General features: G+C 41.4%; 1 long non-coding RNA gene across 1 annotated transcript in view; it reads right to left on the reverse strand.

Moving 5' to 3' along the window:
- Nucleotides 1–1,942: 1,942 nt before the first annotated feature.
- Nucleotides 1,943–12,500, reverse strand: part of LOC118762726 — a 17,540-nt gene continuing 6,982 nt past the window's right edge. The window contains exons 2-3 of the long non-coding RNA XR_004998477.1: nucleotides 4,460–4,467; nucleotides 1,943–2,098 (exon numbers count right to left, since the gene is read on the reverse strand). This is a non-coding gene — a long non-coding RNA (uncharacterized LOC118762726). The remainder of the gene's footprint in view (nucleotides 2,099–4,459; nucleotides 4,468–12,500) is intronic.

A 12,500-nucleotide genomic window follows, 5' to 3' on the forward strand; every position in this document is an offset into this window, starting at 1 on the left:
TGTTGCTCGGTGCCGAATTTTACAATCCTGTAAATAATAATAATGGGATTTTTTATATAAGCTTGAAGCTTATAGCGATCACTGTGGAAGTGACGAAGGAAAATAGTCTAATAATGGCGCATATATGCCCTCGACAGAAAAAAAAGTAGGCTTTCCCATCCGCGTGGGACTCGAACCCACACCCCTTTGTCAACGCCACTGTGTTACCATATATATATATGTATGTATGTATGTATGTATGTATGTATGTATGTATGTATGTGTGTGTGTATGTGCTTTTGGCATTGTTTCTCGAAGTACGTATAACTACAAAAGGTAGCTTGTAAATAATGATTTCAAGTTTGGCACGAGGCCAGCAATTTCGAGGGATGGGACTCGTCGATTACTTCAACCCCAGTTCTTAACTGGTACTTATTTCATCGATCTGAAAGGGATAAAAGGCAAAGTCGACCTCGGCGGAATTTGAACTTAGAATTTGAACTTAGAAGTGACAGACGAAATACAGTTAAGTATGTATTCCGGCGTATTAACGATGCTGCGAACTTGCCGCCTTAACTGCATGTAAATGTTGGGTTGAAAAAACCTTTTTGAGTGAAGAAGTTGAAAACTGTTCATGGAACTCGAACACACACCATCTGTTCACACGTCAGATGTTCTATCATTGTACCAAAGCAATCCTTTAAATTTGTCTATTTTTTTTGGATATATATACATATATCCAAAATGTACAGTATTATAAATCCATCACGGCTGATCTTATCAATCTGTTTTGCGTAAGGAATACTATGAAGTGTTAGGTAACAATCCGATTATATAACCTTACGCTCATCAGAGTTAGCCGATATAGAAGGGAATCTTCTTTTGTTTCTCTTCCCTGTAGCTGAAGGGAATTTCTTTTCAAGTATATCTAGAATGAAGAGACCGAGGAGGTCACATATGTCAGGAGGTGACATATACTAGTGCATCTTTTTCCCTGACTTATGGACTCTTAGATGACTCACGTATATTATATTATATAATATATATATATATATATATATATATATATATAATATATATATATATATATATATATATATATATACATACATATATATATAATATATTTATTGCGTGCGTTTGTGTGTGTGTGTGTGTGTGTACATTGTTCGAAGTGGTGTACAGATTTTATATTATTAAGAAAAACGGGTAGTCAGAATTTGGATAATTATATATTTAGCTTTTTCATCTCTTTTTGAGAGATTCATCATGAATGATTCATTAGCAGAAAATTTATGCATTATATATATATATATATATATTAATATATATCATATATAATATATATATAGAGATATATATACATATACATATATATATATATATATATATATATATACATATTATATATATATTATATATATATATATATTATATATCTATATATATATATATAATATATATATATATATATATATATATATATATATATATACATACATATATATATAATATATATATATGGCGTAGGAGTGGTTGTGTGGTAAGTATAAGTTAAAATGAAACTGCGATACACAGAATCTCATATATTGCATAACCTGATTAAAAGAAAATTGACTTCTTGAATGATCATTAATTTCAACCATCCCAGAAAATGACCCCCTTCTCTCTCTCTCTCTCTTTCTCTCTTTCTCTCACTTTCTTTCACTTTCTTTCTTTCTTTTTTTCTTTCTTTCTTTCTTTCTTTCTTTCTTTCTTTCTTTCTTTCTTTCTATCTATCTGTCTATCTGTCTGTCTGTCTGTCTGTCTGTCTGTCTGTCTATCTATCTATCTATCTATCTATCTATCTATCTATCTATCTATCTATCTATCTATCAATCTTTCTTTCTTTCTTTCTATTTACATGTACACATGTGTATATATTTGGAGTACCAAACCCAAGCAGTTTTATTTGTTTATTCGCATAATTAACTCCATACGTGCTCACCCGGATTCCTCTTGAAGCCACACTTTACTCTTAGGACTTGGTCCTCGGCAAAGATTTCGGAGTGTAAGCTCAAATCATTTGAGCGCTACTTAGTGCTTTCTATATTGAGAATCTTTGGATCTCGTCTGTTGACTCTTTCTCTCTCTATATATATAGACATGCGATGAGCTTCTTTTAGTTTCCATTTACCAAATCTACTTACAAGGCTTTCATCTGCCCGAGACTACAGTAAGAGACACTTGCCCAAGGTGTCACGCAGGGAAACTGGATCCGGAACCATGTGACTGAGAAGCAAACTTACCACACAGCCACGCCAGCGCCTGTGTATATGCATTTGTACATATATCCATATATACGTACGTGTGTGTATGTGTATGTGTGCGCGTGCGTGTGTATATATCTATTATATAAAATACGTTCTGTCTGTGTATGTGTGTGTCTTCTAGGATCTTGGGCATCCTCCATCCGATTGCGCTCAAATTTGATATGTAGATACCGACAGTATCAGGGCGTGTACAAGTCTTGAAAAAATTACAAAAATCGATTCCAGGTGAGAATGCGATCGATAAAGCCGTGGGAACGTGCATTTGTACGCGCAAGTACATCAGCTGTTGCGATCGATACTACGCGTACGCGAGAAAAATGCACGTGCAGTTTGCGCAAAAAATATTTAAGAGACCAAAAAAGTGAGATGCAAAAGAGATATTTTCTTCAAACTTGGCATGAAGGAAGGAAAGACTATTTGGTTTCCCAAGAAGTTTTTTTTTTGCCTTTATTTCGTTTAATAAAACCAAAAAAATTTATTGAAATAAAGGCATGCTTAATTATTTTTTAATGAAAAGAAAACACTGATTGCTTTTCATTCAGCACTGTCCTTTGGACGGGGAGCGTTTTGCTCGTATGTACCGTTGGCGATTGTTTTCCTCTGTCTTCCCTTCTCTGGATCTTTCCTTCTCCTATGTTTCCGACGAAGAGCTCCGCTCGAAACGTTAAACCCTCCTTCTTCCCTTCTTTCCTGAGCATCCAATAATACTATATTTGTTCCACGTCCTCGCGTTGTTGTGTTTTTTTTTTGTTTTCTTGTTCGGATTAACTATATATATACTTATATGTTCATGTATGTGCATACCTGTACACACACACACACACACACACACATACACACACACACACACACACACACACACACACACACATACACACACACACACACACACGTAGAACAGTCAAAGCAAAACCTGGTACATTCATCCTTGCCACTTTTGACCCTAGGACACTAATGGTTCTTCAGCAGCGTCTGATCAGAGTCAGTTACTATCAGTTTTCTATAACCCTACAGAGATTTCTATTTCTTGGCAGAAACGTTAGCACGCCGGGCGAAATGCGTAGCCGTATTTCGTCTGCCGTTACGTTCTGGGTTCAAATTCCGCCGAGGTCGACTTTGCCTTTCATCCTTTCGGGGTCGATAAATTAAGTACCAGTCACGCACTGGGGTCTATGTAATCGACTTAATCCGTTTGTCTGTCCTCGTTTGTCCCCTCTGTGTTTAGCCCCTTGTGAGTAGTAAAGAGATATATTTCTTCAGCCATTTGTTTGCTTCTTTCTTTCCTCCTTTCTTCTCTAATTACATTACATGGAGGTTGTTCACTTCCATAACATATCAGTATGAAACAAATTAAGTCGCCAGCTTTCAATGTATAACCACCTGCTAGTTTTTAACCTTGGTATTTTAGTGCCTATAATTACGTTCGCAGTTAACTCCCTCTTTGTCGTTTGCTATATTTTCCTCTCTTCCCTTCTCCTTTCAAATTGCTTTCTATTTGTTTGTAATTTGTTCGTTTATTATCTGTGGTTAATAAAGACATTTATGTCATTATTAGCAGTAGAATATAAAAGCGGTGGATTGCCAGAATCGTCAGAGCACAGGACAAAATGTCTTGTCGTCTGTGCATTCTCCTACACTATATCGGAAGACAAATCTGGACATGTTTCAGTACCATTACGGTCTCATCATCGAAATATAGAATTCGCCGCACTTGCAAAAATATTAATAAGAAAATCTCTAATAGTCCAAATTTACATACGATAATGATGAAAACAGAATTGCTTTAAAAATAAATAACCTCGAGATATAATCCATTTCGACTATGTTAAAGGATGTGTTTGTGTTAACATATATTTAAGTTTGTGACTAAACTCTATAAAGTCCATATACATTCATACATATACACACTCAGATACAAACACATACACACTCACTCCCACTTGCACACGAAGCTCTCAAAAGTGTAAAACTCGAATCGCGAGGCAAAGAAATTTAGCTTTGATCTGTAAACTCTCCATTAGTTTCGGAACCAGATAAACAGTTTTTATATTAATTTCTTTAGTTCCACGGGCAGCTTTCGACTCTTGCTATTCAAAGAAAGTTTTAACCCAACTTTCTTTGAATAGTTCTTTAAAACTTTGAAAGTTTTAAAGTTTACACGCTATAACTTTATCTGCTTCAAGATTCACTGTTCCAAAACAGAATTATTTCACGTTCACAAAATTTCAAAATTTTTATGACGTCCTTCTCGAGACATGCCTGGCTCATAAGGGCCGGTTTCTCGATTTCATTGGCGTACAGGTTATCCATCTAGATTGGACGCTGGTCCATCACAAGTGAGCTGCAAGATGCAGGAGGAAAGAGTGAGAGAAAGTTGTGGCGAAAGAGTCAGCAGAAGTTCGCCATTACTTTCTGCCGGAGCCGTGTGGAGCTTAGTTTACACACGTAGCATATCTAAGACGACTCTAAGCAATGAAGCATTTGACAGTAGAACGCGATTTTTAAGGATAAATGGCAGCTATTTCTAGCTGATCGAGTGTCCACGTAGAAGCTCTTTCATTGGTTCGTTTATTGAGGATGTATTTCGATCATATATACATGGGAGTCTGTCTTAAGGCCTGGGCACACTGGATAGTTGCTCAAGAGCCGCACGAGACAAGGGGCCCGGTTCTAATCTATGTATATTGTGGCTTGCTGTCAATAAATAAACACAGAAGAGACCAGTGCATTGATTTGCCCAGGGGTCTAAAATACTGTTGAAACGCCCTTATATACGTAGATATATAACGCTTTATATACATGCGTATGCCTGCATGTCTATAAGACTTTTTTTTTACATTGGTATAAAGCTTAGTTTAATTTTTGTTTCGAGAACTTGTTAATGGAAAATCATGATGTTCATACCCTTTCCTTTTCAAATGACATTCACTAGTATCATAAATGATAGTTTTCCTATTGGAGGCGCAATGGCTCAGTGGTTAGGGCAGCGGACTCGCGGTCATAGGATCGCGGTTTCGATTCCCAGACCGGGCGTTGTGAGTGTTTATTGAGCGAAAACACCTAAAGCTCCACGAGGCTCCGGCAGGGGATGGTGGTGATCCCTGCTGTACTCTTTCACTACAACTTTCTCTTACTTCCTGTTTCTGTTATACCTGTATTTCAAAGGGCCGGCCTTGTCACTCTCTGTGTCACGCTGAATATCCCCGAGAACTACGTTAAGGGTACACGTGTCTATGGAGTGCTCAGCCACTTACACGTTAATTTCACGAGCAGGCTGTTCCGTTGATTCGGATTAACCGGAACCCTCTTTGTCATAACCGACGGAGTGCTTCCATTTTTCCTATTGACTGGTTCAGCTGTGGCTAACCCATTTTTGCAAGGACATCGTGTAAATTGTACTATTACTTAAACACTTCACTTCCTATAAAATATAGGTCATAAACGATCTTTCTCCGTTGCTATGAGCTCTGGGCTGTCTTTCCTCTTCCAGGTCTTGAATTACCATCAATATTTCTCTAACTTAAGGCGGAGAGCTGGCAGAATCGTTAGCACGCAAGGTAAAATTCTTAGCGGCATTTCTCCCGTCTTTACATTCTGAGTTCAAATTCCACTGAGGTCAACTTTGCCTTCTTTCATCCTTTCGGGATCCATAAAATGAGTTCCAGTTGAGCACTAGGGTCCATGTAATCGACTTGACCCCTGCAATTGCTGGTCGTGTGCCAACATTTGTAACCAATATTTCTGAAGCATTTCTTCTTTCCTAAGTAGTAGTGTTGGCCCAACGGCAACCTACTTTTACTTCTGTGAAGAAGTAGTCCATATTAGTCTGGTGCTTATCCTTTTACCTATCCTGCATGGAAAGCCGTACCAGAAACTTGTGTTCCACTGGCATAATTCAACTCTCAGGATCATTGAGTCACACAACCTCACAGCCCGCAATAAGAATTTGATCTTGTGATGGCGTGGAAATAATATTGACCCAAAAATTATTTGTAATTCTTATTCTATGTGTAAAAACAGATCAAGAAGGCTTGGTTAGACTATTTTATATTGATAAGATCGAACAGACCAAAACATCCTTTTACTGGTTTTAGTCACCAGACTGCGGCTATGCTGGGGCAACGCTTTTGGAGGTTTTAGTCAGTCATATTCTACCCAGTACTTATTTTTAATACCATACTGTTTCTATAGAATTGCTATTGGCCAAAAGCTTAGGTTATGGAACATAAACGTTGAACAATAGGTGTTAAGACGCAAATTGACCAGAAGGGGATTAAGTTGCTCCTGCCATTTTCTTTTTTATTCCTCCACTTTTTCTCCATGTGTCCGAAGAGCTGGTCGTGTTTTCTCACACACACAAAATGTAACATGAGAAATTAAGTTAACCTGTCACTCAATAGTGATTTCAAATTTTAGCACAAGGCCATCAATTCAAGGGGTGGGGTAAGTCGATTCCATCGACTCAGTCCAGCGTTAGGTTGACAAACACACACACACACACACACACACACACACACACACACACTCACAACACACATACTTAAATACGACAGGCTTCTTTCAGTTCCGTCTACCAAATCGACTTACAAGGCTTTGGTCGGCTCGAGGCTATAGTAGAAGATGCTTGCCCAAGGTGCCACGCAGTGGGACTGAACCTGGAACCATGTGGTTGGTAAGCAAGCTACTTACCACACAGGTACTCCTGCGCTTATATATATATATATATATATATATATATATATATATATACACGACGGGCATCTTTCAGTTTCCGTCAATCACATCTGTTCACAAGGCTTTGGACCGCCCATGGCTATAGGAGACACTCGCCTAATATGTCCTACAGTGGGGACTGAACACAGAAACATGTGGCCAGAAAGCAAACTTCTTACCCCACAACCACCATAGCTACATCTTTCACCCACCGTAAAAATGCCTGGTGCGGTCCATGGCAATAATATAAAGCAATTGCTCAAGGTGCCACGCAATGCAATCGAACCTAGGACCTCATTGATACGAGGCAAACGTCTCAACCATTTAACCATGGTGCGTTCACAAAAGACTCAGAATAAGTATTTTCATTGTACGGTCGCTAATATGAAACTGCTGTTTATTTTGTTCCGTCCGCTCGAAGGAGTGGTTATGATAGACTCTTTGTTGCAATTAACCTTCATATATAAGAACCCAACCTATTTCTTTTGTTCTTCTTCAAGTGATATTTCCGTTTCCGGTTGCAGATAGTCGTTATATGGCTATTGTGAGATTGGGAATCATCAGAAAATCCACAAATGCTAGATTTAACAAATTTTCATGAACTATCATTGATAAGAAACTATCTCTCATTTCGGAATGAGACGACTGGGTGCAGCTGCTTGGGCGCTGATTATTTGGTACGGCTGACTGGACATTCAGTATGTTTTGGCAACAGCACTTTTTGACACTGGAGGCAAACATGTGCAGACGCATATATACAGACATAGACATATGTACGCGCACGCAGGAATATACACTGATAGAAGGAGAAAGGGTAAGAGAGAGAGAGAGAGAGAGAGGAGAGATAGAGAGAGGAAGGAAAGGGAAAGAGAGGAAGAGAGAGAAGGAGAGATTAACATCAAAATTTATTGAAAACAATTGACACAAGTACTTTCTCCCTAAACACTTAAAAAGCAATATGCACGCACATAAACAGAGAGGGAGAGAGAGAGAGAGAGAGAGAGAGAGGAGAGAGAGAGAGAGAGAGAGAGAGACTGTGCATTGTGTGTACGCGAGAAAGAGAGATCGAGAGAAGGAGAGATAAAGGATAGTGTATGTGTGTGTGTGAGAGAGTAAGTGAGTGTGAGAGGAGAGAGAAAAGAGAGAGAGAGAGAGAGAAGGAGAAAGAGAGAAGAATGGAGCGAATGAGAAAAGCATTAAAATAGAAGAAACACTAAAACGTCTGATATGAAATAAGTCAGCTTGGAATCAGTGATGCTAAGTAAGCGACGCCAAAAAGGCTGTGCCATTGATGCGAAGTAAGCGACGCCAAAACGGCTGTGCCATTGATGCGAATTAAGCGACGCCAAAACGACTGTGCCATTGATGCGAAGTAAGCGACGCCAAAACGGCTGTGCCATTGATGCTAAGTAAGCGACGCCAAAACGGCTGTGCCATTGATGATGCGAAGTAAGCGACGCCAAACGGCTGTGCCATTGATGCTAAGTAAGCGACGCCAAAACGGCTGTGCCATTGATGCTAAGTAAGCGACGCCAAAACGGCTGTGCCATTGATTGCTAAGAGTGACGCCAAAACGGCTGTGCCATTGATGCGAATTAAGCGACGCCAAAACGGCTGTGCCATTGATGCTAAGTAAGCGACGCCAAAACGGCTGTGCCATTGATGCGAAGTAAGCGACGCCAAAACGCTGTGCCATTGATTGATGCTAAGTAAGCGACGCCAAAACGGCTGTGCATTGATGCTAAGTAAGCGACGCCAAAACGGCTGTGCCATTGATGCTAAGTAAGCGACGCCAAAACGGCTGTGCCATTGATGCGAAGTAAGCGACGCCAAAACGGCTGTTCCATTGATGCTAAGTAAGCGACGCCAAAACGGCTGTGCCATTGATGCTAAGTAAGCGACGCCAAAACGGCTGTGCCATTGATGCTAAGTAAGTGACGCCAAAACGGCTGTGCCATTGATGCGAATTAAGCGACGCCAAAACGGTTGTGCCATTGATGCTAAGTAAGCGACGCCAAAACGGCTGTGCCATTGATGCTAAGTAAGCGACGCCAAAACGGCTGTGCCATTGATGCTAAGTAAGCGACGCCAAAACGGCTGTGCCATTGATGCTAAGTAAGCGACGCCAAAACGGCTGTGCCATTGATGCTAAGTAAGCGACGCCAAAACGGCTGTGCCATTGATGCGAAGTAAGCGACGCCAAAACGGCTGTGCCATTGATGCTAAGTAAGCGACGCCAAAACGGCTGTGCCATTGATGCTAAGTAAGCGACGCCAAAACGGCTGTGCCATTGATGCTAAGTAAGCGACGCCAAAACGGCTGTGCCATTGATGCTAAGTAAGTGACGCCAAAACGGCTGTGCCATTGATGCGAATTAAGCGACGCCAAAACGGCTGTGCCATTGATGCTAAGTAAGCGACGCCAAAACGGCTGTGCCATTGATGCTAAGTAAGCGACGCCAAAACGGCTGTGCCATTGATGCTAAGTAAGCGACGCCAAAACGGCTGTGCCATTGATGCTAAGTAAGCGACGCCAAAACGGCTGTGCCATTGATGCTAAGTAAGCGACGCCAAAACGGCTGTGCCATTGATGCTAAGTAAGCGACGCCAACACGGCTGTGCCATTGATACTAAGTCAGCGACGCCAAAACGGCTGTGCCATTGATGCTAAGTCAGCGACGCCAAAACGGCTGTGCCATTGATGCTAAGTAAGCGACGCCAAAACGGCTGTGCCATTGATGCTAAGTAAGCGACGCCAAAACGGCTGTGCCATTGATGCTAAGTAAGCGACGCCAAAACGGCTGTGCCATTGATGCGAATTAAGCGACGCCAAAACGGCTGTGCCATTGATGCGAAGTAAGCGACGCCAAAACGGCTGTGCCATTGATGCTAAGTAAGCGACGCCAACACGGCTGTGCCATTGATGCTAAGTCAGCGACGCCAAAACGGCTGTGCCATTGATGCTAAATCAGCGACGCCAAAACGGCTGTGCCATTGATGCTAAGTAAGCGACGCCAAAACGGCTGTGCCATTGATGCGAAGTAAGCGACGCCAAAACGGCTGTGCCATTGATGTGAAGTAAGCGACGCCAAAACGGCTGTGCCATTGATGCTAAGTAAGCGACGCCAAAACGGCTGTGCCATTGATGCTAAGTAAGCGACGCCAAAACGGCTGTGCCATTGATGCTAAGTAAGCGACGCCAAAACGGCTGTGCCATTGATGCGAAGTAAGCGACGCCAAAACGGCTGTGCCATTGATGTGAAGTAAGCGACGCCAAAACGGCTGTGCCATTGATGCGAAGTAAGCGACGCCAAAACGGCTGTGCCATTGATGCTAAGTAAGCGACGCCAAAACGGCTGTGCCATTGATGCTAAGTAAGCGACGCCAAAACGGCTGTGCCATTGATGCTAAGTCAGTGACGCCAAAACGGCTGTGCCATTGATGCTAAGTCAGCGACGCCAAAACGGCTGTGCCATTGATGCTAAGTCAGCGACGCCAAAACGGCTGTGCCATTGATGCTAAGTAAGCGACGCCAAAACGGCTGTGCCATTGATGCTAAGTAAGCGACGCCAAAACGGCTGTGCCATTGATGCTAAGTAAGCGACGCCAAAACGGCTGTGCCATTACGTCTCTCACCCTACGATCGTGACGAAAACAAGGCGGCAACTGAAAACTAGGTTTTCTCATTAGGGACGGAAAACTTTACAGCGCAGAACAGCTTACGTGTTAGAACCTTCATAAGCTAGTAGTGTGATCGATATTTGAACATCGCTTACCGACAACCAGCTGTTACATATATGCATTTTAAATCGCATGTGAAAAAAAAAACAAAACAAAACAATCACATGAAAAAAAAAACAAAAACGATTCTAATACTTGATAAATTTTTCATTCATAATACGGTAAGCTTCTTCAAACCACCAAAGTACTTGTCCTCTTTCAAAATCATACTTCTCATTCATTTTTTCCTGGAACTGATTGAACACAAGCAAAGCTTGGTTCTGGGCCCGATTCCACAGCGCGGCACCATAGCAAAATGTCTTCTACCATAACTTTGTGTAAATAATTTTTGAGAGGACTAATGACTGACGGACACCGTGAAGCGCACACACATGTACACATACATACACACATACAAGCACAAACACAATACATACATACATACATACATACATACATACATACATACATACATACATACATACATAATACATACATACACACATACATAGATACAAACACACAAAATAATTTGATAAAAAATGTGAATTTTTAATTATTTTCTGAGATTTTACAAAAACAACAAAAATATTTTTTAAAAATTTTAAGCACACACATATACACATTTATATACACAGTATAAGGAACTCTCTACATTTATGTATACAACTATTTATGTATTTGATCTGTACTCTAGCCGCCTACACTTCGGTTTATATACGTTTCAATGAATCCGAACGATGAAAGTGAACAGTTAGGATTTTCTAAGACTAAATAGAACGAAAATAGAAACCACCCACCTAGATTGAAGTAGCGTACGTCATCTGTTTCTTCTGAATAATGCCTTTATGCTCCTTTTCCCCCTCCACCACAACCCTCTTCCTCTTCCTTCCTTCCTTCCCTCCTCTTCCTTCCTTCCTTCCTTCCCTCCCTCCCTCCCTCCCTCCCTTCCTCCTCTTCCTTCCCTCCGCCTCTTCCTTCCTTCTCCTCCTCTTCCTTCCCCCTCCTCCTTCTCCCTCCCCTCCTCTCTTCTCTTTCCTTTCCTCTTCTTCTTTCCCCCTCTCTTCTTCCTTCCCTCCCTCCTCCTCTTCGTTTCTTCCTTCCCTCCCTCCGCCTCTTCCTTCCTTCTCTCCTCCTCTTCCCTCCCTCCCTCCTCTTCCTTCCTTCCTTCTCTCCTCCTCTTCCTTCCTCCCTCCTCCCCTTCCTTCCTTCCCTCCCTCCCTCCTCTTCCTTCCTTCCTTCTCTCCTCCTCTTCCTTTCCTCCCTCCTCCCCTTCCTTCCTTCCCTCCCTCCCTCCTCTTCCTTCCTTCCTTCTCTCCTCCTCTTCCTTTCCTCCCTCCTCCCTCCCTTCCTTCTCTCCTCCTCTTCCACCCCGCCTCTTCCTTCCCTCCTCCTCCTCTCCCTCCCCTCCTCTTCCTTCCTCACCCCTCCTCCTCTTTCTTCCTCACCCCTCCTCCTCCTCCTTGCACACGACCTTGTGTATTAATGTCATTATATTGCTTCAAATTGATCTTGATAGTTTTATGACTATACCTACAATGATTTCTGTCGACTCTCTCAGCCCCTTTCCTAACGGACACTGCTCCTTCTTTCTTGGCCTTAGATTTTGATATACAAAGATTTGATAAACAAGACTATAAATTAAAACTGACCCCACCAAAACAGTGACAAGCTAGATCTCTAACAAGTTTTTTTTTCCTGAAGGTTTAGTAGCTTCTAAGCTGAAGTGAAGACAGTATGGACCTTGTCTATCTCGTTACCTTCTTCGAGGTTTTTA

Source organism: Octopus sinensis, linkage group LG3 (assembly GCF_006345805.1).
Source record: "Octopus sinensis linkage group LG3, ASM634580v1, whole genome shotgun sequence".
NCBI classification, from domain to species: domain Eukaryota; kingdom Metazoa; phylum Mollusca; class Cephalopoda; order Octopoda; family Octopodidae; genus Octopus; species Octopus sinensis.